The sequence below is a fragment of the Caretta caretta genome, chromosome 1 (assembly GCF_965140235.1).
Source record: "Caretta caretta isolate rCarCar2 chromosome 1, rCarCar1.hap1, whole genome shotgun sequence".
Classification (NCBI taxonomy): Eukaryota; Metazoa; Chordata; order Testudines; family Cheloniidae; genus Caretta; species Caretta caretta.
This window is the reverse complement of record NC_134206.1, coordinates 120,472,979-120,496,454: the sequence shown is the minus strand read 5'-3', so window position 1 is coordinate 120,496,454 and position 23,476 is coordinate 120,472,979. Positions and strand designations below refer to the sequence as shown.

General features: G+C 43.5%; 1 protein-coding gene across 18 annotated transcripts in view; it reads right to left on the bottom strand.

Moving 5' to 3' along the window:
* INPP4A (inositol polyphosphate-4-phosphatase type I A) overlaps positions 1-13,061 on the bottom strand; it is a 213,370-nt gene extending 200,309 nt beyond the window's left edge. For 3 of the 18 annotated variants that reach the window (XM_048858480.2, XM_048858465.2, XM_048858490.2), the window contains exon 1: positions 12,921-13,060. The gene's annotated coding sequence lies outside the window, so the exon portion shown is untranslated. Of the gene's footprint in view, positions 1-12,920 lie in introns of all 18 variants that reach the window. The other 15 variants (XM_075130681.1, XM_075130698.1, XM_048858539.2 and 12 more) reach the window with 12 other exon arrangements.
* Positions 13,062-23,476: the final 10,415 nt, after the last annotated feature.

Sequence of the window (23,476 nt, the reverse complement as noted above, 5' to 3'; positions counted from 1 at the left end):
AGTGAAAAGGCTGACAATCTGACTGACACACACAAACAGAGGGTCCAGGTCCAGACTGTAAACCGCATAGGCTAGTTCTCCTAGCTTGGAAACTGGCTAGAGGTGAAAGTAGATAAGGGAAACAGGCATATAGGTTTCTGTTATTTTAAATCCACTTCCCTAAGCACTTTGCATACACATCGAAGGGTTTTGCCTGTTCCTTTTTTGCCTTCATAGCTTTCCACTAGTCAATCACTGCCCAGGGCCCAGATATAATTCATGAATCTTCAGTGGCTCACTACTTCCTCTGCTATCTCAACTACCATCTTCTTCCAATCTGACCATCTGTGTCCTCCAAACTTTCATTGGCCTGGTCCTGCAAAACACTGGAATGGTTGCAAAGTACAACCTGGAATCTGATCTGCATTTCTTTGCCCTTGAACTTCTCTACTGCTATAAACACTCTTGTTGTCTGGCTTCGTGATCTTTTTTACTTGAAGTTGTAACGTACCCACTAAAAGATAATAATCTGAGCCAACATCTGCTCCTCTGCTTACTCTGACATCCCTCCAAAAAGATGTCCATCTCTTATTTATACACTCATGATCTATCTGGCTGACAATCACATTGTCTGGTGATCTCAATGTGACCTTGTGAATCCTCTTGTGCTAGAAGAGACTGCCTCCTATCTTTCGGTTGTTTGTGACACAGAAATTCAAGAACTGTTTGCCATATCAGTTTGGATACCTTCTGCTGCTGTGCCCATAACACCTTCCCAGCCAATAGAGCTGTTGCCAATTTGTGCATTGAAGTTGCCTATCAAGTTAATATCATGGTTAGGCAAGCCATCAAATACTTGCTGCACCTGCGCAGAGAATGTATCCTTTTCACGGTCACCTACTGCATTTGTTGGTGCATATACTCGGATTATTGCATGCTTGACGTGTCTTGTTGGCTGTCTGCCTGTTCTGTTGTTCACTGGCTCCCACGCCAGCAGAGGCTTTGTTGTGATGTTATTCAACATAATTACACCTCTTTTGTCCATTCCACATCCCAAGTACAGTAGAACTGTTTAACCAAGCCTCCATTATCCGGCTCTCTGTATTAACCAAACCAACAGCTGCCTGGGGCTGTTAGCGGCTGAGGCTCCAACTGTCAGCATGACAGCAGGAGCCCCACTGCCCGGAGCTGACAACCTGAGCCCTACAACTCATTCTCTGGTTTATCTGGATTTTTGGCTATCCGACCTGGCCCCACTCAGATAATCGAGGTTTCACTGTGTAAGATTGTAGCACCATCACACACCATCTTCCCACTCCCTGCCCATCTTGTCTCACTGACACCAAGTATGGTCAGATGGTACTTTTTTCATTTCTCACATAACCTGTGCCAACTTTCCCAGACAATACAAAGAGCTGACCGAGCAGGACATCACAGAAGATATAACAGAAGGATATCAAAGAAAGCTCAGGTGGTTGCGACATGTATGCCCTATGGAACGAGCAAGACATCCTGTTGCTACCCAGTGGCACATACAGAGAAGAAGACAAAGAAATAAAGAGGAGAGGCAGGTAAGATAGAAGTGCCTAGTTTCAGGAGAAGGCTGAAGAGGCAGAGGAAGCAGCACAGAGGGGAAGACATCAAGCAGCTCTACAGAACAGTGATAGACCTCTCAGGAAGAACCAGACAGTCACAGGTGATGCTTACCAGGGATTCTAGGGTACAGGCATTGAAAATGCATGAAGAACAAGCCAGACAATGGTGAAAGTTTCCATTCCATTAAACGGCCCAGGGCAGATCATGCTCAGGTTTAAGAGAAATGCCAGTACTAAATTAGAAACAGAAGAGGACCAACAATATCTAATGAAATTAAAGCAACAGTCCAAGATTTTAAACAGGGGAAAGATTTTTGTGTTTAACAGAATTCAACTTTGGCGAAAGAACAAGTGCCACAAGACTGGAAAGACAGTATCACGGTGTCATTGACAAAAAAGGGTGATCACAGTCGCTGAATGAACCTGGCAGCTATTGTACTGCTACCAACCTCGGGTAAAGTATTGGGCACCATTATGCTGAATGGACTGAAGTAGATGAAATATTAAGAGAAGAATAGGCTGGGTTCTATCCAGGCACATCACGTTGTGAACAGATATTCACCCTTTGAGAGATCGTCAGAAAAGCTGCTGCTTGGCAAAAGCACACCTTTATCAAATGTATTGGCTTTAAGAAAGCATTCGATACCCGGTGGAATATTGCTAGCTACGGGATCCCAGACAAGCTGATCAACATAACAAGTTTGTATGATGGAAGTATACGAGCAGTATAATCAGATGCAGGCCTGGGTGAGTGATTCGATATTGTGACTGGAGTTAGACAAGGGTGTGTGCTACCACCCATCATCTTTGCACTAGAAACACACAGTGATGAAGCAGGCAACAAAAGGCACCATGAGTGAAGTAAAATGGGTTAGTAGAGATGAGTTATACAACCTTGACTTTGCAACGGCAATCTTAATTCTGATATTGCCTAACTTTTTAATGTTTGACTTTGCAACCTTGATAATGTTCTATTAACACAGAAGTTCTGTATGTGAGAAAGATGTAAGTTATCACAAAGGATAAAAACCCAGTGTCTCACTGCCACCATAGTGAGCTGGCTTGCTTGCATGTACAGCATTGCCTTCTACTCTGCCCTCAACACTGTAACATTCCCAGAATCCTTGAGCTCAAGTGGCAGGGGCCTATGATTTTGGGGTAGGAATTAAATTCTAACCCTACTGTCCTCCTGAAGTTCCAAGTAGACATAAGGTGCATAATGATAAGCACAAAACCCCAGGTAGCCACAATTTTATTCAGGTGCATGATCCACAGAGAGCAGAGTGGTCCCATGTTACTGGCTTCCTGCTCCTGGTTTCCATCTGTTAAACTGGTTTTAAAGCCAGCTAAACGCATTAATTCCCTAGCAATTTGTTTTCATGTAACTGTCTATTGAGTGTTATATGATTGTGATAAAAGAGGGATGGGTCAACAGAATCATAACTGGAAGGGTAGAAGGTCCACAAAATAATCCCTTTTAACATAAAGACCATACTAGGAAAGCATTCAAGAAATCCTGTAGCAATTGCTGTTGTGGGTAGCTTTCCAAAACAAGGCCAGAATTTATAGAGTGAGACACGTAACATTTCCACAGGATTTGACATGAAACATTCTTTTAATAAATGCTATAGTGTTTGTTTAAATAATATTGATACACAGAAAACTGCCAGCAGAACTTGCAACACACTTATCAGCCTCAACCTATGGTGAAAATACAGCTTTTAGATGACAGAATTCATACTGAATAATTTTCATGTTTCATGAAAAGCTACATGAAGAGGCTGTATAATGAGCCTTTCAGAACACCAACAGAAAGTTTTTGCATTGGCGTCAATTCTAGCTGCCGCCAACATATAATTTCAAAACCAAACCACTGCATTGCTGTCCTTCCTTCCAACACCTTCTTCACAGAAATTGCCTTCTAGATACAGACAAATTAGAAATTTAAAGTGCTTGTTCCTTTGTGTTCTCCATTAAAAGTTCACAATATTCATATTAATTATCAAAATGTAGTTTTGTTTTTCCTCAACTAATGTTTGGTCATTGCACTCATTGTTAAGGACAGACAATTTAGTTTATCAATGGGAGGCTGCATACTTAAAAATGCAAATTAAAGCAAGATTCGGTGTCTTTCTTAAAAGTGATACTCTAGCTCAACCACAATGTATGGACCTGATGCAAGAATTATAGGGTGAGGTTCTATGGCTTGTGTTCCTCAGGAAGTCAGACTAGATGATCACAATGGTCCCTCTAGCCTTAAAATTCTATGAAATATGGTATATAATCCACTTTGTTTGGCACCAGTAGTGATCTCAGCACCATACCATGCATAAAAATAAAGACAGTTCCTGCCCAAAGGAGCTTACAATTTAAAGATTACATGCATAGACAGACTGCACGGAGAAATCCAGGAATATGGGACAATTTAGTTTTCCCCTTCCCTCATTATTAATTCAGTTCTTGCAGGCATCAGAGAAGAAGTGTTTTGTTCCTTTTTTTTTTTAAGGGCAATGTGAATGAAGAACCTGAGAGAGACCATTCCATGCATATTGGACAAATGCACAGAGTGTGCGGAAAAGAATGAACAGGGCACTAAGGCAGGCACATATTAAAAAGCCTGATGAAAAACTGTTCACTTGATGCAGTTTGCTAATATTAAAATTTCACTACAGCTCTCATTCTTGAAGGCTATTTGTGAAAATACTTACGAAGTCTATATCCACACCACAGACCAGCAATGGTTAATGCTTTAAACGGAAGCAATAAGAAAAGGAGTACTTGTAGCACCTTAGAGACTAACCAATTTATTTGAGCAGGAGCTTTCGTGAGCTACAGCTCACTTCATCGGATGCATACCGTGGAAAATGCAGCAGACTTTATATATACACAGAGAATATGAAACAATACCTCCTCCCACCCCACTGTCCGGACAGTGGGGTGGGAGGAGGTATTGTTTCATATTCTCTGTGTATATATAAAGTCTGCTGCATTTTCCACGGTATGCATCCGATGAAGTGAGCTGTAGCTCACGAAAGCTCCTGCTCAAATAAATTGGTTAGTCTCTAAGGTGCCACAAGTACTCCTTTTCTTTTTGCGAATACAGACTAACACGGCTGTTACTCTGAAACGGAAGCAATGTTGAGCCATAGGACCACAGAAAGACAATACCTCATCACTAGCAGTAAAGAGATACTATGCTTTTTCCCAATGCAAAGCTTCTAACTGTGAAGGCAGAGTAGCAGAACCCATTCTTGGCAAAGCTAATAGTTCTCTGACTGCTATTACTCTCAGTGATTTAAAGGTTATGCATTAGAAAATTCCCTCCAGGAGAAATGCCAGTCACCAGATTCAATCTGTGTATGTTACACCTTAGCTTTGGAGCTGTACCTATTACAGGAAAGCTCACTTATATGGAGTGGTATTACCTTGTAAACAGCTTATTCAAATATAAGATTAGTATTTGTTTCTTAGCACTGAGAAAGAAAACGACACATTGTAGAAGTGTTTGCAAACAAATAGAGACATAATTCATAAGTTTATGACACAATGTGGTTTACTTCATTGTATTTGTAACTGCTCATCTACAAACTGCCCTAATTCATTCTAGATATGCTGCCAAGCAAAGTTAGGATCAACTGTAAAAATAAAACAATTTATTTTAAATTCTTCTTGAATCTTTGCACATACACTGTCAAGGATCAGACACATTAGGGTGCAAAGTGTAATGTATAATTATTCTTAAAATGCTAAACATAATTGTATTGTATATGTGGGGAAATGTATTTTCCCAACAACGACAAAGACATCTGTGTTTGTGAGCAGATGCCTTTCCTCAACTGCTCCAAGACACTGACCACTACCCCACCTACAGTCAAAGTTCACCCTCTTCCTGCTTTTTGACTTTCATTAACAACCAAAATGGATGAAAAAGTCTAGCCTAAGGCTGCTTCTAGGGTTCCTAACTTGGGGCTGATGATCAGCCTACCACTAGTTGCTCTATGCCCAGACCCCAGATCCCTCTGTCAGGAAAGACCAGCTTAGAAATTGGCTTCCTCTCTTCTTATTTCCTCCAGGATTAATATTTCTGGCAGAAGTTGTGGATCTAGGCCCACTACAGCCCAACTGCAGGGCTATTAACCCCTTCCTACACTGTTCACCCCATCACAAATTACAGTCTCCAAAGACTCCAGCATTGAGCCCTGAAAGACAAACCATGAATCTCTTCCCATGGTATCTTTATTTCCCAAGTGTCCCATAAGTTCTACCTCCCTTGTCCTTCATTTCTCCTCTCTCTCTATTCTGTCCCTTCCTACTCCTGTTCTATCCACAGTACGGGAGGGCTGTTTCTTTCCACTCTGCTGGGTCTGGACTGCTCCACTACATTTGTCTGCAACATGTGAGCAGAACTGACAGCAATTAGAGATCGCGTCAACTTTCACACTGCAGACCTCACTATCAGCATGACAAAACTGCAGGACATGGCCAAGACTGTGGCTGTCATGATAAATGCAGGACAACTGAGAGATACATATTCTTATCAATATGCAAGACGCTACCAGAATATCAATGGTCCCCTTTTAAATAAATGTATCCCATTTCTTTAGTAGTCTGTCTTAATGAGATTTCACTGTTTATGAGAATAGTATTGATTAATTGGACATACAGGTCCAAGGACTGTGGGCAAGATTCTGTGCCTTGCCTCTAAGTGGTAGATCAATGGAGGAGGAACAGTATTTTCTCTTGAAAGAGTATAGGATGAAGGCTCAAGAAGGATCTTTTAATTTTAAAAGGTCAATCCTAGGTCATAATTTATATGAGTGTAAATTGGAGCAGTCTACCATTTTGCGGGGAGGGGGCTCCAGTTCTAACAATAAGTAGATACTTCTCAATATTGAGAGATGGACATCATCATCATCTGTTCCAGGTTACTTACCCCACAGCTATGCTTACCAAACAAAGCCAGACTGTGGACAATATTTGGCAAAAGTATTTTTATTTTCTGAGACTGGGAGAATTCTCCAATCTCTTATAATAAGTGTTGATCAAGGATATTGGGCAGTAACTAACATATTTATCTGGGCTTTTGCAGTACTGAGATAAGGGCAGTTCATGGGAATGGAGCTAGGACACCATCTTTTGAAGAGTCTCAGAAATACCTGTCAGGAATGGTTTCGTTATTATGCAGCCCTACCTTGAGTGCAGGGGACTGGACTTGAAGACCTACTGAGGTCCCTTCCCGTACCATGCTTCTATGATTCTATGCGAATTAGGGGAGGGGGTGGAGGGCAAGTGTTTCAGCGTTTCTGTACTGAGAAACTATCATTTCCAGGTTTGCCAGGCTGCCTGCTCTGGATTGCTCCCTGGACCCACAGCTCCTAGTCGTCATCTTCGGGTATCTAAATGAGGCTTAGATGCAGGTGATCTGTGCACCCGATCAAAGTCTGTGTCCCAAGGCAGCTTGATTAATATGCAATGAAGGAATCAGCATGCTTGCTAGGACGCTTATATTGCAGTGCTGAGATCTATCCCCTTTGTCCTGCAGGGCTTTTATCAAGTCAGGCAGGTTTTGCCTCCACCTCTTGTACAGCCCAGGATTGGTCTTCAAAGCCAAAATCTGTTCTTCAGACTCTGCTGTCCACACAGTCAGATCCTGCAGCGTCATCTAAACTGTGTCCAGAATGGACTGCATGCTGGTGATGTCATCAGAAGCAGTCCTGCACGAGTGAGCCTGCTACATGGTTGAGATTCATAGAATCATAGAATATAAGGGTTGGAAGGGACCCCAGAAGGTCATCTAGTCCAACCCCCTGCTCGAAACAGGACCAATTCCCAGTTAAATCATCCCAGCCAGGGCTTTGTCAAGCCTGACCTTAAAAACCTCTAAGGAAGGAGATTCTACCACCTCCCTAGGTAACGCATTCCAGTGTTTCACCACCCTCTTAGTGAAAAAGTTTTTCCTAATATCCAATCTAAACCTCCCCCACTGCAGCTTGAGACCATTACTCCTCGTTCTGTCATCTGATACCATTGAGAACAGTCTAGAGCCATCCTCTTTTGAACCCCCTTTCAGGTAGTTGAAAGCAGCTATCAAATCCCCCCTCATTCTTCTCTTCTGCAGGCTAAACAATCCCAGCTCCCTCAGCCTCTCCTCATAACTCATGTGTTCCAGACCCCTAATCATTTTTGTTGCCCTTCGCTGGACTCTCTCCAATTTATCCACATCCTTCTTGTAGTGTGGGGCCCAAAACTGGACACAGTACTCCAGATGAGGCCTCACCAATGTCGAATAGAGGGGAACGATCACGTCCCTCGATCTGCTCGCTATGCCCCTACTTATACATCCCAAAATGCCATTGGCCTTCTTGACAACAAGGGCACACTGCTGACTCATATCCAGCTTCTCGTCCACTGTCACCCCTAGGTCCTTTTCCGCAGAACTGCTGCCTAGCCATTCGGTCCCTAGTCTGTAGCGGTGCATTGGATTCTTCCGTCCTAAGTGCAGGACCCTGCACTTATCCTTATTGAACCTCATCAGATTTCTTTTGGCCCAATCCGCCAATTTGTCTAGGTCCTTCTGTATCCTATCCCTCCCCTCCAGCGTATCTACCACTCCTCCCAGTTTAGTATCATCCGCAAATTTGCTGAGAGTGCAATCCACACCATCCTCCAGATCATTTATGAAGATATTGAACAAAACCGGCCCCAGGACCGACCCTTGGGGCACTCCACTTGATACCGGCTGCCAACTAGACATGGAGCCATTGATCACTACCCGTTGAGCCCGACAATCTAGCCAGTTTTCTACCCACCTTGTAGTGCATTCATCCAGCCCATACTTCTTTAACTTGCTGACAAGAATACTGTGGGAGACCGTGTCAAAAGCTTTGCTAAAGTCAAGAAACAATACATCCACTGCTTTCCCTTCATCCACAGAACCAGTAATCTCATCATAGAAGGCGATTAGATTAGTCAGGCATGACCTTCCCTTGGTGAATCCATGCTGGCTGTTCCTGATCACTTTCCTCTCATGCAAGTGCTTCAGGATTGATTCTTTGAGGACCTGCTCCATGATTTTTCCAGGGACTGAAGTGAGGCTGACTGGCCTGTAGTTCCCAGGATCCTCCTTCTTCCCTTTTTTAAAGATTGGCACTACATTAGCCTTTTTCCAGTCATCCGGGACTTCCCCGGTTCGCCACGAGTTTTCAAAGATAATGACCAATGGCTCTGCAATCACAGCCGCCAGTTCCTTCAGCACTCTCGGATGCAACTCGTCCGGCCCCATGGACTTGTGCACGTCCAGCTTTTCTAAATAGTCCCTAACCACCTCTATCTCCACAGAGGGCTGTCCATCTCTTCCCCATTTTGTGATGCCCAGCGTAGCAGTCTGGGAGCTGACCTTGTTAGTGAAAACAGAGGCAAAAAAAGCATTGAGTACATTAGCTTTTTCCACATCCTCGGTCACTAGGTTGCCTCCCTCATTCAGTAAGGGGCCCACACATTCCTTGGCTTTCTTCTTGTTGCCAACATACCTGAAGAAACCCTTCTTGTTACTCTTGACATCTCTGGCTAGCTGCAGCTCCAGGTGCGATTTGGCCCTCCTGATAACATTCCTACATGCCCGAGCAATATTTTTATACTCTTCCCTGGTCATATGTCCAACCTTCCACTTCTTGTAAGCTTCTTTTTTATGTTTAAGATCCGCTAAGATTTCACCATTAAGCCAAGCTGGTCGCCTGCCATATTTACTATTCTTTCGACTCATTGGGATGGTTTGTCCCTGTAACCTCAACAGGGATTCCTTGAAATACAGCCAGCTCTCCTGGACTCCTTTCCCCTTCAAGTTAGTCCCCCAGGGGATCCTGGCCATCCGTTCCCTGAGGGAGTCGAAGTCTGCTTTCCTGAAGTCCAGGGTCCGTATCGTGCTGCTTACCTTTCTTCCCTGTGTCAGGATCCTGAACTCAACCAACTCATGGTCACTGCCTCCCAGATTCCCATCCACTTTTGCTTCCCCCACTAATTCTACCCGGTTTGTGAGCAGCAGGTCAAGAAAAGCGCCCCCCCTAGTTGGCTCCTCTAGTACTTGCGCCAGGAAATTGTCCCCTACGCTTTCCAAAAACTTCCTGGATTGTCTATGCACCGCTGTATTGCTCTCCCAGCAGATATCAGGAAAATTAAAGTCACCCATGAGAATCAGGGCATGCGATCCAGTAGCTTCCGTGAGCTGCCGGAAGAAAGCCTCATCTACCTCATCCCCCTGGTCCGGTGGTCTATAGCAGACTCCCACCACTACATCACTCCATTCCGTTCTCAGTCTGCGTTTTGAGGGGCAGAGGTGTCATAGCTGTTTATATCAACTCTTTCAAAGTTCTTCTCTGATGGAGCGATTTGAAAGGTTCTGCTATCATCCCTGTAAGTTCAAGTGCTTCTTAAAACTGCTGTAGAAACTTTTTGGGTAAGGATGTTTTAGGTAAACACCTAATTTGTCTGGATCTTGATCACAGAGTTCAGAATCAGGCAGCCATCTTCCTTCTACAGCTCAAATGACTCCTTGTAAGGATTATTTCATTCATATTTTCAAAAGGTACTAGTGCACATTAGGGATTGTATTAAAATTTGATCATTAAAAACAAATTCACTCCAGTGTAAAGCTGTCATATGTCAGTCTTTAGGAAACATGTATGGCACAGGTGCAGACAGCTGAAAATAGAGTACTACAATAGACACTAAATGAACCTGGTACTACTGGCTGGGAGGGGAGCAGCAGCAAGCTCCACATCTCAATTTGGACTAGCCAACAAAGTGCTAAGGTTTAAAAATATTGAAGTTTACACACATGTAAAGACCTATTGCATTTCCACACCAGTCTCAGCTCCCCTCCAACATTTAACACTAGTGTTGAGTTTAGTGAGAAACTGAGAGGAAAATAATTGGCTTATATTCACCAAGGAGTTCTCAAGCCAAGCAACCTGTTGAACTGAATCTTCAGAAGAAAAACAGAGCTCAACAGTGAGCTTTTAAAAACAGGAGGTTTTGAGACAAACACAAGTGTAAAGCTGTTTTCCAGGACAACCTGCACTTTTAAACTCACGTCAGCTGACATGACTGAGTCAAGAGTTTGAATCAAATGCACATACCACCACCTCTATATCATTCCCTTTGGTTTAGAAAACCAAAATCAAAAAAGAATTAGATAAGTTAATGGAGGATAGGTCCATCAATAGCTTTTAGCCAGGATGGGCAGGAATGGTGTCCCTAGCCTCTGTTTGTCAGAAGCTGGGAATGGGCGACAGGGGATGGATCACCTGGTGATTACCTGTTTTGTCCACTCCCTCTGGGGCACCTGGCATTGGCCACTGTTGGAAGAAAAGATACTGGACTAGATGGACCTTTGGTCTGACCCAGTATGGCTGTTCTTATGCAGACAGATCTCCGCTGTTGATATACTCTGGTCTTGCACATGGATAATAAAATCCAAGATATGTTATAAGCAATCTGCTTCCTTTTAGGGCTTGTCTGCATATGGAAATTGACCAAAATGATTACTGCAAAATAAACTATTCCAGAATAGCTCCCAGTGTGGACACACACATTCCAGAAGAAGAATGCCTTTTTCCATTTTAGCTTAATCCACTTTTAAAGTGGATGCTCTCTCAAATTTTGTATTCCCTCTCCATCATCTACTCCACCCACCTGGGTTTATCATTATTTGTCATGTAACTGTAGTCCTGATACTGTGGCCTCTTTCTGCCTCTTGCATGAGAACTTAAGTGGAAAGGCAGAGATCACAAAAGCCCTCAAGGCACCCCAGGTACAAGCAAGCAATTGGTTTGCAGATAGGCGTTTAGAACCCTGCTCCAACTTATTTTTTTCAATTTGAGTGATGGGAGTTGCATTGGATGGGAGGAAACTCCTCCCACTCAAGCTGTGGAGTAACATCAGGTGGAGCTTCCAACTCAGAAGAGAGTCACTTGCAAAGGATGGGTTTCAGAGTAGCAGCTGTGTTAGTCTGTATTCGCAAAAAGAAAAGGAGTACTTGTGGCACCTTAGAGACTAACCAATTTATCTGAGCATAAGCTTTCGTGAGCTACAGCTCACTTCATCGGATGCATACTGATGAAGTGAGTATGCATCCAATGAAGTGAGCTGTAGCTCACGAAAGCTTATGCTCAAATAAATTGGTTAGTCTCTAAGGTGCCACAAGTACTCCTTTAATTTCGATTGTAAATTCATCAGGTGAAAAGACCTTGCCATCAAGTATTTCTGTAAAGTATTATGTACACGAACATCACTACACAAAAGAGGTGCCCATGCTAATGTCAAAACACAGGCTCTGTGATAAAATACCCAGAAACATGGATGAAAATAAATGACAATGCGACTGTCACATAATAATAAATTCAAATGGATTGTTGGTAGGATTAATTACAAAAATCAGTTTTGAAGTTCTGCATCTGTCTGCAAGATAGTTATTTATATGCATCTATTTTTTCCTCCAAAACACCAAAGGCAAGGCACAGCTATTTTAAAGTGATCACAGTAGCCCACTTCTCAAGATCAACAATACAGAAAACAAAATTATGCTGACATGGAAAAAAATCACCATGGCCTACAAACAGCTGGACTAGTAAGTGGGAAGTTGGAAGAAAATGATTTTTGAAATTGGAGGGAGACCTTGACAGTACCTGTTAAGTAAACAGCAAGCATCATAAGCCTGTTCAAAATGGATACTGCATATGAACAGCTTAACCGGCGGGATTAAGTAGGGAAACTCAACATTCCCCCTTATTTGGGTAGCAAATACAGCATACCCCTTCACTCGCCCATCACTGGTTCCTAAGCTTACGAGGAGCAGAAACCCCGGCATCAGCCCGCCAGGCCTGCAGGGCAGCCCAGGCTCCGGCAGCCCAGCAGCTGCCGCGCAGACACCCGGCGAACTATTCACAAGTCAGGATTTGTCCCCTCCCTGCCAACTGATGCCCTCGCCCTCGGCACCAGCCAATCACCAGGCGCGAGCCGCGCGGCGGCCACATCCCGCCCGGGCCCGGCGCGGGGCATCGGCGCCGCCGCAGCCCCGGTCACGAAACGCCCCCACGCGCGGGCTGCGGCCATCGCGGCGCTTCCCCCCGGCCCCCGCCCCGGGAACCAGCCCTGCCCACGGCGGGCAGCTGCCCAGGGCTGAGGGGAGCCGAGCGTCCCCTGGCCATAGCCGGGGCGCGGTCCGGAGCAGGGACCGCTGCCCCGTCCTGCTGCCGCCCGCTGGTCCCCCCCGGCCGCTGCTGCACCTCCGAGCCCCCGCAGTGCATCCGCAGGCTGGGGCACAGCCCGGGAAACGAGCCTCCTCCTTACCGCCGCCGCCCCGCTCCTCCGCCGCTCCCGCCCAACAGGGCTCGCAGCAGCAGCGCCCCGCTCCGCCGCCCGCGGCTCCAGCGGCCGGAGGCGTCGACGCGCTCCGCAGCTCCCGGTTGTGACGGCAGAAGGCAGCCCGGCCCCTCCTCCCGCCGCAGGAGCGGCGGCGGCTCGGCCCCCTGCAGGCCTGCTGCTGCTCGGGCGTCCTCTGCCGCAGCGCCGCCCCCCGGGGGTGAGCGGGGGGGAGAGTCTCAGGAGGGCTGGTAAAATCCCCTCTGCTGAAATCCCCTCCCGCTCCGGCAGGGCCGGGAGCCTCTTGCGTCCGGGGGCGCTGGAACAATGTGGGGAGTGGAGGTGCTGAGCGCTATAATATATGTAACCCTGTATATGGTGGAAACCACGTCAAGCCGGGGGGCGCCCCTAGTTCCTTCCAGCACCTCTGCTTGGGTCTCCGCCTGCTGCACGCGTAGGCCCGCACTTTCAACATGAGGGGGCCCTGCCCTGCTTGTCTTGTGCAAGCCAAAACGGGCCGCTGAGCAGTATCCATGCAATCCGCACTGCGTCTGATGAAGTGAGCTGTAGCTCACGAAAGCTCATGCTCAAATAAATTGGTTAGTCTCTAAGGTTCCACAAGTACTCCTTTTCTTTTTTTAGAGCCAGTAAGGTGCTCCACACTGTGCAAGGGATGAAAAGAGCCGCTCCCTGAGCCAACCTGCTCTTGGCACTGTAGCGAGCACATGCTGTGGGCAACCGTACCCACAAGCTGTGGCCATCCAAGCCTGTGAACAGTACTGCTGCCAACCTCAAACTGTTGGAACTGAGTCAGTCTGGTCCCCACCCTATGAATTGGAAATTCGTGAATGTCTTAAAAATAAATTGAGGTTTTGCTTATTTGTGTTCAGGTTTTGGAGCCTTCTGGGTGCACTCAGCCATGTCTTCAAACTTTGCTTTGAAACCATGAGGGCTAGAAATTTACTTTACAAAAAACAATTAAAGCTGAGGTTCTCTCCTCAATCTCCAGGAAGCTGAACTTTAAGTAAACATTACCTATCATAAAACCAGTAATTAAATTACACCTGTTGGCAACACATACAGGTGTGTCATTTGCTTTAAAAAGGGGCAAAATGAAAGGCATCCTAAGATACACAGGTATTTAAGTTTTGTATTAAACATAACCTTACTGATTTCCTCTTCAATTTTTTGGGTTGATTTAAACACTTCCTTCAGTTTTTGAAACATGAGCATCTGAAAACAAAATTGACCAGTTTCTCTCCGTGTCTAATTTAAAGTTCAAAAGTAAACTAACAGCACATGTAGGGAAAAAAAATTATGTTTTGACTATTGATGACTTTTTATTAAAGTTATGCATTTTTAACAAGATAGACTAGGATTTAAGATGAGACATAGCTCCAATGTCACTATAAAATAAAGAAAACAAGTCCCAATCCTGCAAGAAGCCCTGTCTAGGTGGACCCCTGTACCTGCAGGTAGTAGTCTCATTGTCCACACATGAACCCTGCATAAAGCCCCACAGAAGTAACTGATGATGTGAATGGGCAACAGCATTTACTGATTTTTAAGAGGATATAATTCAGGCTATAGAAGCAAGTACAGCGTATTTCTTATCTCTCCTCTTATGTGGCCATGGTCAACTGTGCTGCCTTGATAACTAGTGCACTTTCCACACGATGTTTATTGAAAATGCTAAATCAGGAATTTTGACTCAATTTATCAATCAGTGTATACCATAAAAAGAAAAGGAGTACTTGTGGCACCTTAGAGACTAACAAATTTATTTGAGCATAAGCTTTCGTGAGCTACAGCTCACTTCATCGGATGCATTCATTTCCACTGAATGCATCTGATGAAGTGAGCTCTAGCTCACAAAAGCTTATGCTCAAATAAATTTGTTGGTCTCTAAGGTGCCACAAGTGCTCCTTTTCTTTTTGTGGATACAGACTAACACAGCTGCTACTCTGAAATTTATACCACGTGTCTGTCAGTCACCGTAGGCCAGAGCTGTCCAAAATAGCCAAATAGGGAAGCAGGGGTGCAAAAGATCTATCTGGCTTTAAGATTAAACTCAATAAGTTTATGGGGGAGATGGTATGATGGGATAACATGATTTTGGTAATTAATTGATCTTTAAATATTAATGGTAAATAGGCCTAATAGCCTGTGATGGGATATCAGATGGGATGGGAACTGAGTTACCCAGGAAAGAATTTTCTGTAGTATCTGGCTGGGGAATCTTGCCCATATGCTCAAGGTTTAGCTGATCGCCATATTTGGGGTCAGAAAGGAATTTTCCTCCAGGGCAGATTGGAAGAGGCCCTGGGGGTTTTTCAGCTTCCTCTGTAACATGGGGCAAGGGTCACTTGCTGGAGGATTCTCTGCACCTTCAAGTCTTTAAACCACGATTTGAGGACTTCAATAGCTCAGACTTGGGTGAGAGGTTTTTTGCAGGAGTGGGTCGGTGAGATTCTGTAGCCTGCGTTGTGCAGGAGGTCAGACTAGATGATCATAATGGTCCCTTCTGACCTTAGTATCTATGAACCTGTTCAGCTAAAGGCCAAACATATTACAGTGGAACCCCATTTATGCAATCTAATTGGGACCAGGGAGAGATCCACTAATCAAAAATTTGGATAATCAGGAGAATGGGCGAGGCTCCGGCAGTCAGCCCTGGGCAGCAGCTGGGCTCCAGCTGTAGAACTGATCAATTGTTTTTAATTGTTCTCTTTATTAATATCACTTCATAAGCAAAGTTTTATGAATGAAACAACATTCATTCATAAAACCGGTTACCCCAATAACTGCCTAATTGAGTTTCACTTTCAATCCAATTGCTGCTTAAATCGCTGAAACTTGCACTGTTTCAACTTTGTAACTTCTGCTCACTGTTTGTCATTCCTTACACTTGTCCATATTGTAACTCAAACTCCATTTTAACTTGTTCCAAACTCCATTTTAAAATGCTCACTCCATTTTGTAAAAGCTTGCTGCAACCTTCATTTTTGCAAAACCCTACTGTAATCTTATTAGTTTAGTTTAGATGTGTGAATGAGGTATGTATGGATGATGGAATCAACCTCCAGCCCCAGCCTGTCCTGATGAAATAAAGTGTAAACACCCAAAGGCTGAAGATGCAGACAACAGCCCTGACAAAGTAAGAGGTGTCCACCGTCAAAAGAAAAGAACAAAAGTACAATTGAAGAAATATCAAAGCCAGGTCCTAGGCTGAAAGTCATGTCTGCAATTGACGGGTGATCAATCACACCGAACCCAGAGGCAGCATGACACAGCAAGACCTATCAACTCTGGATTCAAACTAAAGCCTACAAAAAGGATGAGTGAGATAGAAGACTTTGAAGGGCAACATTCTGCTGCCAACATGGAAGGGCATCAGTGCATGCCCAACAGAGACCCAACTCTTCCTTGTGCCTGGCTTTCCTGGCCAGTTAGCCACCACAAGCTACGAACCCAAGCCACAAACTCAAGCTACATTCAGGACTGGTAACTATACAGCAGCTGCAGAACCTGTGTGTGTGTATGAACGAACGTGTGAATGAATGTGAAACTGAATGAAATGTTATAGCTATAACTGACTGCCTACTACGATTCTTTCTGTATTCACAATAAATGTGACATTTTGTCTTATCCATTTTAATAAGATCCTGCTGGTTTTTATTTTATTGGTATAACACAGCTGTCAGCCCCACCACTTAGTTCAGTTAATACAGACAGCCAGATAATGGAGGCTCAGATAATAGGGGTTGTACTGTATTTTGAAAAGTTCAAGGGGCCACAATTGATATTTTAAGGCAAGCTTTCTGCCTCATTCCATTTCCTTTACATAGCTCAGGGAAAACAAATGGAGCAGGTTCTACCCCCCCAAGTCACCTGCTGTGGATTCCCCTTAACAGTTGACAGCTAGCTCCTGTGTGCAGGGAACATGTTGGGATGAAGAGTGGCAGGAGTATACTACTACAGTAGAACCTCAGAGATACAAACATCAGAGTTACAGACTGACTAGTCAACCAGACACCATGTGAAACCAGAAGTAAACAATCAGGCAGCAGCAGAGAGACACACACACACACAAAAAGCACTGTACTGTGCCTGTATTGCATCTTAAAGGTAGGCACATCTGGACTCCCCACCCGACTCGTGGGGTAGACACAGCAAGACACTGCGCTTTCTTCAGAGTTACAAACATTTCAGAGTTATGGTTAACCTCCATTCCTGAGATGTCTGTAGCTCTGAGGTTCTAATGTATATGGCTATCTCCAACTGATATGTGTTGCCAGTTGCTGACTCAAGATAGCGCAGGCCACAGGCTACTCTAACCCAGCTGGAGCAGAGAATCAGGGAGCCATAATTGTCTGTTGGTTTGTTCTCAGCTTCTCTTTTCCTTTCTCCTAAGCAACTGTGCGGAGGAAGGAGCCATCTTTTGCTAGGTGCTCCCCAAAGTTGAGGCAGAGCCAAGAGAGCTCCTACCCTGCTCTTCCACCCAGCGCACAACAATAAAACAGGCAATGGAGCAACCAGAGCACCTCCCTCTCTCGTGCTGCAGTAGTCAGTCAGCAGGGGAACTGTGGAGCTGCTTAGAGTACTCATGGCTCGCACCCAAGCTACTCCTAGGGCTACAGGGAAAGTGGTGGTAGGCAAGGCCTCATATTGTCTCCCTGCATTGACTTGGCTGATTCAAACACATAAAAATCACAGAATGTAGCTCGGAGAGCCTATTTTCAATTGATAATCAAACATAAATGTTTTTAACATTTGCCTGTAGCCACAGGTTAGAGCCTTGAGGGCCACAGGTTGGACACCACTGATCTAAACTAAGAAACAATACATGTTTAAAAATGCATACAAACATTATTTAAATTAACCGTCTTAAAAACAAAAAGAAAATCACTAAACAGATTTCCCATGTCTACCATAAAAAAAGAAAGAGTCCCTCCAAAACAAGCCATCTGCTCATAAAAAGCCTGAGTGCACAGCCAGAAGATCATCAAACGTGCTCCGTCAGACCAAGATGGGAAATGAGTTTCAAAGTAGGGGGCTCTCCACTGAGTATGCACCACTACCAGCACCCATAAGTATAAATCTAGGAATTTCAGCTCTAAGGTCCCTGATGATCTCAGTTGCCAGGAGAAAGAGGCAGTTCATCTGATACCCAGGACTCAAGCCATAAAGGGCTTTGTATACATTCTATCCTCGTACTGAAAAACATGAATCTAAAGAAAGGATTTTAGACAAGTAATGTTCTGTGGTCCATGCCTGAAGCATGCACTCTTCCCATTTATTCTCACTGTGCCCACCATGCCAAGGACCCACAATTGGTCTCCTCTGACCTAGACCTCCATATTTACAATTTGCAGTAGTATTGTTCAACCCCCTTGATCACCCTGCAGCAGTCATTGAAGGAGTCATTGAAGGAGTACAGCTGGGTATGTGAGTAAAAACCACCAAGATATGTTGCAACAGACTTCAACTGAATAATGACCCTCTCCCCCCTCCGATCCCCCCAATAAAAAACTTGTGGGAAAAACACATCCCTGTCCCAAATTCACAAAACAATAACCTATTCATAAACCTTACCCCCCCCCCCAGGTGTGAATTAAAAAGAAACTATACAATGGAGTAATTAGCATCATTTTACAAGAACACATTTTAAAATTAGAATCTATGAAATAAGAAACCATCTTCAGCCTGTAAATAAGTGGGGAGAAGTAGCTGACTTTCAGTACTCCCAAAAGGCCAACTTCGCAGTTTCAGCATTCAGTTGGCCGTATTTAGTTACTGTTTCTTTCCCAACTGTTGTTAGATTCCTATTAAAAAGAAATCAACAGTAAAAATAAGAAATTTTCAATTCTGGGCTGGCTGTGATGCCATCATAAATCAATTGAGATTTAATTGTGTGATTTATCTCACCAAAAACCTTGGTGGAATTACTGCAATTACTTCCTTCTGTCTCTAGCAGCCCATTGATTATTCCCTACTCATTAAGAACAGAGAACATCAAAACTCTCATCAAAAACACAAGTTCATATGAAAAAAACCCTAAGAAATATTTATTAAAATACTGCATCAGAAAAGTGTCTTAAATACATCACCTGCTAATGACCTCATTGTGGTTACTCATAAGGGTGTTCCTGTCTCTAAGCAGCGGCTTCTTCTCCCTTCAGTATCTATGAAAAATATTATTAATCAACCTATTTTTTTATCCTGAAAATAAAACATAATCCAGTGCAAGAAACAACGAGAAGCTGCTGAACTTGAATTAATATGCAAACTAGATACCATTAACTTAGGTTTGAACAGAGACTGGGAGTGGCTTGGTCATTACACTAATTGAATCTATTTCCCCATGGTAAGTATCCTCACACCTTCATGTCAACTGTCCGAAATGGGCCATCGTGATTATCACTTTAAAAGTTTTTTTTCCCCTGATGATAATAGCTCCTCTTAATTAATTAGCCTCTTACAGTTGGTATGGGTACTTCCACCTTTTCCTGTTCTCTGTATGTATAAATAGCTTCTTACTATATGTTCCATTCTATGCATCCAGTGAAGTTGGTTGTAGCTCACAAAAGCTTATGCTCAAATAAATTTGTTAGTCTCTAAAGTACCACAAGTACTCTTGTTCTTTTTTGCTGATACAGACTAACACGGCTGCTACTCTGAAACCTGTCATAATGTATGTCTTGATTTCATTTTACCAGCCATCCTTTTTGGATAGCAGAAAGGAATGACCCTCTGGGACATTGGTAGGAATGCATCTGACAGACTGCCAGTGTCTGTACTGATGTAAAAGCAGGGACAGACCAGAACAATCCTTATGACTGATTATGGTCACCCTTTTGTTTTAGGATAAGTTATAATGTCTACTATGGTTTCTTTCCTATATGTATTACAAATTAGGCACTCTAGTTAAATGTACATTTCTTTGTTTTAAGATTTAGTAAGTAAAAGACAGGATCTTGTATTGTGTCTATGTTAAGGGAATTCAAAATAAACTGACTGCTTGTATTTTCAAAGGAATGAGGAATGTATGCATCAGGAAAAGATAAGGTTTGAAAGCCATTGTTATAACCAGATGGTCAAGGAAAAAGGAGTAAAGAGACTTAACAACACCAGAAAATCATTAATGCGCATCCATAATGAAGGAGGGGCAAATTGACGACCATGAGGTGAAGGCTGGCACCCCTAAAGACAGGACAATTGATTAAATTGGAACCAGGACAGGATAACCCTCTCAGAGGTGTATTGGAATGTTTACATCAGAAGATAACACCAATTAAGAAGTAACCTGTCACAAACTGACACAGCAAAATCCATAGACTTCAACAGAGAAAAGGAACTATAAGAATAGGGTGCTTTGCCATGGGATTTTGGGTTCGTCTTGCCACTACTCCAGGAGCATCGGATAATGACCGACAAAGCCCGGCTCCCCTCTGCGACCAATCTGGCTGGCCACTAGATTGATCCAGACTCCAAACAGGTAACTATAAAAACATCAACTGGCAGGACTGTGTGCATGATGTGTATGTGTGTGTGGCTGAAAAGCATATGCTAACTCTTGTATTTTCAATAAATATGGCGTATATGCCTTCTCTCTTATAAAAGATCCCGTGTGCTTTGTATAGCATAACAATGCTTCCAGTGCATTGTTAAGTGTTTGCAGGATTGGGACCATAGACAGAACACCATGGGAAAATTAGATGTAGTGATAACCTACATATTTATTTAAAATTTATAATATATGGTTGGAATATTCATAAGCACCCAACATTGGCTGACTTTCCTCCTGTTGAATCAATAGGAGTTAGGCCAATGATGAGTGCTTTAGAAATCTGCATCCTAAATTAATTCTTATTACGTAATTACATTATTACTATCAGATATAGTGGAGGCAACTGTACTGATTCTAAAAGTGAGCTGTAGCTCACGAAAGCTCATGCTCAAATAAATTGGTTAGTTTCTAAGGTGCCACAAGTACTCCTTTTCTTTTTGCGAATACAGACTAACATGGCTGTTACACTAAAAACAAACAACAACCCTTCTGAACCTGTGATAAATGAAGGGTGGGGGAGGAAGTAATTCCCTTTTATGGACCCAGCCAGCCAGTTAGCTATAAAATCCCTCTTAGCAGCTGTTCTGTACTTGCTTTGCCTGTAAAGGGTTAAAAGTCTCACTGCTATGTATAGGTAAAAGGAACTGAGTGAGCACCTGGCCAAAAGACTCAATGGGAAGGCTAGAACTTTTTAAAATTGAAACAATACACCCCCCGCCCCTGAGACTGTAAGCAGCTCCCGTCCCTTCCCCCCAGCACGGTGCCAAAAGGCTGCTGCTGGCCACATTCTGGTGCGAACTGTGGCAGAAATCTGAAGGGGAGGGGGCCATGTGACCCTGTGTTTCCCACCCCCCACCCCGTGTTACCTCAAGAAGACACCGTACCAGATACCAGGAGAGGCAGGTCAGTCCTGGGGGACCAGCCAGGCATGGAGGGTGGAGAACGCCAGGCAGGGAGTGTTGGGTCTGACAAAGTGGGTATTCACACACGAAAGCTTATGCTCCAATATGTCTGTTAGTCTATAAGGTGCCACAGCACTCTGCCTCTTTTACAAATTTAAAAATGTTTTTACCTAGAAACTTGAACAGCTCTCAGCCATGGCAGAGTGGTTCAAATCTCCTGGGCAGTTATGTAATTAAACATATATTTAAACAGAACATTATGTTACCCAAGATTAGAGTGTAGCAATTCCGATCTCTTGAGTAAATCCGCATTCAGAGTAATTTAAAAATGCATATTATGTACATGTTTCTATGGTGTCCTAGAAAGTATAACAAACAGGTCTGGTTCCAGGCTCTGAAACTATGACAGTAAGTAGTCCTGTCCTAAATAAAGTGCAAATGAGACCCCTATAATACAAAACAAAGCTAACCTCAAGGCACCAAGTATTTATAAAGTACTGATATCTCAAATTGCAAATATTTTCCTATTAAAATTTAAAAATATTTGATCAACTGTCCACTGTATATTTGAAAATAATGTAACAGTTACCTACTCATGTTCTGCCAGAACTGTCTGTCAAACGATTTCCAGATGAAGTTTATGGTGTTGGTCTTAAAAGAAGCTTGAATGATTTAGCTGGCACCTTGAAGACTGCCTCCCTGCCTCCCGAGTTAGGTGCAGTCATCTCAACTAAAGCATTCAGACTAACAATCCCCTCCTTTAAGAGAGATGGTGGCACAGCACTCGCATGTGGGTGCCCTTGACTCAGCAAGTCATATACACCACCCCACTGACCTGCCAGAGCTAAGATTTGATTAACTTTAAGATATATAACAAAGCCTTATCTTCTCCTCCACCCCAAGATTTTCCTACAGAAGAAGGGAATGAGGCACATGCTGCCTAGCACTGTGTCAATTTGTTTTATACCTACTGTGATATTTCATTCCATATTCTTTATGAAAATATGCGTATGATATGAATATGACCTAACTGAGATATACTTTATGCAAGATGGCTCATGTGAGGTATCATTGGCAAGGTTATGATTTACGACCTAACTGAGATATACTTTATGCAAGATGGCTCATGTGAGGTATCATTGGCAAGGTTATGATTTACTGAATGTGATTATCCAATTTGTATGCCTGTATCCTGATGAAGTGAGCTGTAGCTCACGAAAGCTCATGCTCAAATAAATTGGTTAGGTGCCACAAGTACTCCTTTTCTTTTTGTATCCTTTCTGTATCTGAAGTTAGGAATATTAACTATGTATCTGTATTTCAAATGTGTTACTTTGCGTGTCACATCCCCTCCCCACCCAACCCCTATGCTTCAGGTACAACAATGAAAAACCCAGACAAGGCTAATGGGCCATTAGCAGAGACAATGGACTGTGAAAGAGTTTAGTCTGCCTGTGGACACTGGAGACAGCCTATGAGCAATGGCTGCCACAGCCCTGCAGAGACATGGGTCTTGTCACCTGGTACTAAACATTACCTGGGACTTCTTGTAACTTTCCACTGGAAGGGAAGGGAGGTCAAGTTTGGGAAAGGAGGATTCCCACCTTATGTAAATGCAAAGGGGCCTCCTCCTTCTTGCCATGGCTTTCTACCCAAAAAGAAAGACTGCAAAAGCCACCTGAAGAGAAGGCAAGGGGGGAGTCCGACTGAGAAGGGGTCCAGTCTGAAAAGGAATACAACTGGAACTCTGAACCACAGAAACTTTGCAACCTGCCTACAATAACATTTAGGGTGAGAATTTACATTTTGTAACCTGTTTCTTAAGTATATTGAACTTAGTTTGCGTATTCAGTTTTATTTGGTCAGTAATCTCTACTGACTTCGTATTGTCTGTTATCTCTTATATTCACTTAAAATCCACCTTTGGTAGTTAATAAACTTATTTCTTGTTTATAATATAACTCAATTTATATAATTTCTAACTGGTAGCTGGGGTGGGGGAGTAGTGTGCACACCTCTCTTCACACTGAGGAAGAGGGCGGATTTTTATGAGCTTGCACTGTGCAGATTTT